Source organism: Papio anubis, chromosome 15 (genome assembly GCF_008728515.1).
Source record: "Papio anubis isolate 15944 chromosome 15, Panubis1.0, whole genome shotgun sequence".
Classification (NCBI taxonomy): Eukaryota; Metazoa; Chordata; class Mammalia; order Primates; family Cercopithecidae; genus Papio; species Papio anubis.
In genome coordinates this window covers 90019278-90023488 of record NC_044990.1, presented here as the reverse complement: position 1 = coordinate 90023488, position 4211 = coordinate 90019278, and the positions used below count along the sequence as shown (strand labels likewise).

The following is a 4211-nucleotide window of genomic DNA, read 5'->3' as shown; positions in this document are numbered from 1 at the left end:
GCCGGCAAACCAGTGCCACGGGGGATTATTCTGCGCGAAGAATATCTGTTCGCTCACTCAGAGCTTCCGTCATCCTTGAAATGTCTTCCCAAATTTTCACCTCTTGATGGTGATGTCTAACTCCTACACCAACCGCACATAGGAACAGGAGGCATCCCATGACTCTGATCCCACATCACAGCAGATCACTGGTTTTTCGATTTTTACAACGTTGATTGCATTTGACTTCGTGCTTAACTCACACTTCTCCTTTTCTTTTCTAATTTTCTTTGAATAACCATTATGCCAACTCTTCATTTTGGGAACTTAAACTTGGGGCTGGTAGGCCAAAATGAAACTTTGGATTTTACTACAAAATGTGATGGAAGGCAAATTTGTCCTTATGTAGATTAAAATAATTCTCAGAACTTTCTCCTGAGGACGGCGATTTCATTCTGCATTGCATATCCCTTCATGATAGGTATTTTGCAACTGATTAGGAATCTTTAGGCTAGTATCTACTTTACAATGAATAGAAGTCAAAACACTAATTTTAATTTTCTTTACTATATAAGCTCAGCCTGAGACCATTTGTGTGTCCCATGAATGCACACACAGTTAATAAGTACTTATTTGTTTCTTATAAGAAATAAGATGTTTGTGTCTTATATTTTCATTGATGGAATACAATCAAAGCATAATTTAATGCCCCCCAAGCCCTCTTAAAAATATACGGAATAAATATTCTACTGCGGCGGGGGGGGGGGGGGGTTCTGTTGTAAAAATAACTAAAGCTTCTCTGTGCCATTTATTTTAATCATATTTTAATGGAAAATCAGATGTTTAAAAGCAGTTTCCACAGGTCTATAGGATTCATTAATTCTAAATGTACAGAAAAGAAATGTATTTTCACCTTCCGGCTAAAGTTCACTGTTTTCCCACCGAATTTCGCTTCGTCTCCTACCGAGGTGCATGTGCCGTTCAGGAAGGTGGGGGTTGACTCAGACAGGTGTCAACTTCAGCAAGTGTCCCTGCCAGGGCGTGTGCAGTGCACTGGATGTCTAATTTCAGCTGTGAGGTAGAACTGGGCCTAGGTCTTTTGAGGGAGGGGCAGGCAACACTTGCTCAGGGCAGATGTGCCCTGCGGATGTGGCGGAGGAACCCCGGGATTTCAGTGTTGAATTGTGGGGTGCAGCTCTGCAATCCCGGAAGGGTCAGGCCTCCTGGTGGGGGAGCTTTCAAGCCCCCCACCAGGGGGATGCAGGTAGAAGGATGCAGGTAGAAGGATGAAGAGGATGCAGGTAGAAGGATGATGCTCTCATTACAGGTGATTCCAGGGCTGAAATAACTTTCTGAAATCATCATTTGTAGTGGAGGGTTTTTGGTTTTGGTTTTTGTTTGTTTGAAATCAGTTAAAGCCAAATATGACCTTCACATTCAGGCACCATTTGCTTGTCATCACCCAGGGCAGGGGGCTTTTACATTGCCGGGATTTACTTCAGCAAAAAAATTATATAACTTGAGATTCTACTTACCCATTCTTTATTAGAGGCAGTAATTTAACTATCATGGTAATATTTTTCTATGCAGTTTATCCAAGGACTTAAGCTGAACCAACTGATGAGCCATAAAATAATGAATTTCACTGGTTTGTTGAGCTTCTGTACTTATGTTTAACTGAACACAAGCTTCCCTCTCATATTCCCTTGCCCCGTTCTTTTTTCTCAACACTCAACCTCTGTAGTAAGCCAGATGCAATTAGAATGGAATGTACAAATTGTTGAATAGAAATACAATGGTATATCAAAATCTTCTCTGAATCAGAGCTGACCAGGGTCAATATTTCACTTTATTCCAGTCCTTGAATATAGAAGCACAACTGCAATTATTGAAAGACTTCACCGAAGAGTTAGATATTGTCAATGGGGTGAGTTTGAGTAATTGTCATTCAAAAGAGGGAGAGTCTGCTGATACGTGTGTGTATAATATCATAATAATATTATATGCTATACAAAATAAAAATAATCCATGTTATATAGGAAAAAGGGCCTTCTCAATCATTAATTAATTCACAATAAAAACAAATTTCATTTGAAAAGTTAAAACAACTGTAACATTTCTAGTATTTATTGACTATGCTAATTTATAGGTGATATGCACATGAATAGGTTTAGCCAGGCTTTCCAGCCTTTAGTCAGCAGTCTTTGGAGGCAAGGTCACAGCTTCATGACCTGCAGTTGCCTGGGGCACTGGTTGGTGCCCAGCAGGTGTTCAGCTGTCTGTTTATAAATGAAGAGATTACAACATGGGCACTAGCACAAGACAGTTCTGCACCACAGCCTGGATTTGTTCAGCTGTTTTGTGCTGTGTGTCCTTGGCCAAGTAACTTAACTTCTCTAATCCTCAATTTTCTAATCCATAAAGTGGAGATATTAAATCCTACATGGTAGGATTATTGTGACAACTGAACGATGTCATGAATGTAAAAGCACCTAGACCTGGCACTCAAAACATCACTGGAGGACTCTTAATTTTTTTCACTTGATCTTCTTGGCAGACCCACACACATGGATTCCCTGACTCAAGGGGTGGTGGAGAGAGTGAGGTCAGGCCAAGAAACACCTTACTTTCTTAGGGAAAACCCCAAAGGTGTGTCCAGTGTGGTATGTGCTGTGCATCCAGCATCGCCTCCTAGCCAGAGGTCTTTGTCTGCAGCACCTTAGACCCTGACCTATGTTGACATTTCAATGTTTTCTTCTGAGTGCTCCTTTCTCAGAACTCCTTAAACATCTACAGTCACTAAAATTCGACACTCTGTCATGTTCTGTCACATGTAACCCAACCCAACTGGCCTTTTGTGGGAACAGTGGGCATATCTAAAAGTCTTATTGCCTTTGCTCATAAAGGCTTATTTATGGACCAGAATTAAAGTGCAATTGGAATACACATATCCTGTTTCATAAACTACAGGATTTGGAGGTCTTACCTCTTACTTGCTTGGGGAGTTTTAAAAATTTTGGATCTGGCCGGGCGCGGTGGCTCAAACCTGTAATCCCAGCACTTGGGGAGGCCGAGACGGGCGGATCACGAGGTCAGGAGATTGAGACCATCCTGGCTGACACGGTGAAACCCCGTCTCTACTAAAAAAATACAAAAAACTAGCCGGGCGAGGTGGCAGGCGCCTGTAGTCCCAGCTACTCGGGAGGCTGAGGCAGGAGAATGGCGTGAACCCGGGAGGCGGAGCTTGCAGTGAGCTGAGATCCGGCCACTGCACTCCAGCCTGGGCGACAGAGCGAGACTCTGTCTGGAAAAAAAAAAAAAAAAAAAAAAAAAAATTTTGGATCTTCATTCATTTCTTCATTCATTCATTCATTCGTTCATTCATTCATTCATTCATTTCAGAAACATTTCCCAGTCTCCTCCTATGTGTCAGGCACTGTACTGGGCCTGGGGATGTAAAGGTGATGAAAAGCAGGTTCTGTCTTCGTCCTCGCAGAACGTGGGGCAAAGCCTCGCTGGTGGTATTTGGCTGCTTCTTTTTCTGGGCTAGCCCCTCTCTGCCTTTCTCTGATGCTCTTTCTTTCCATCTCTCACACCCTTCTGAAAGCTTTTTTTTTTTTTTTTTGCTTTTTGTTTTTCTTTTTATGTTTAGTGAGGAGATCTTTCCCTTCTTTCCTGTTGGGTCTATGCTCATGGAGCTACAATAAAGATTCCTTGGTAGAAAAAGTTGGTGCAGCTTTTTTTTTCTGGCTTTGATTCTGCATGATGCTAAAGCCTCTGAATAATTCAGTCTACGTTTCACTACACTGGTGCCTGTTGAGCTCGACGTAGGCAAATGTCTGGGCATGACCCTGGACAGGTGCTTCGCTCTTCCAGGACCTCAATTTTCCAAGCACAAAAATAGGGCAACCAAACTCAATGGGTTCTGAATCCACCTTTCGAATCTAATGCTTCATGGTTCTAAAATGAAATAACAGAATATTTTGTCATGGTTTAGACCTCCAGGATCTAATTTCTTGATCTGTGAAGTGGGTACAAAAATGTGTTAGCCTCCCAGGAACATTAGTGTTCTGAGAGGAATCCAGAAGCTTCTAAACATGTCAAATGTTTATTATTATAGATAAGTTTTATTCTTTTCCACGTCAATGGGCAATAAGGGACAAGATGAGAGGGAGCCCAGTGACAGCCCTGTTAAGACAAGTGCTTCCTGCTATTTACATTTTGCAGCTCTG

The 4211-nt window shown here is 41.9% G+C and overlaps 1 non-coding gene across 1 annotated transcript; it reads right to left on the bottom strand.

Annotated features, from left to right (window-relative positions):
* Positions 1-1385: 1385 nt before the first annotated feature.
* LOC116270612 lies at positions 1386-1446 on the bottom strand. The gene has a single exon (XR_004178770.1). It is a non-coding gene; the product is annotated as a small nucleolar RNA SNORD44 (small nucleolar RNA).
* Positions 1447-4211: the final 2765 nt, after the last annotated feature.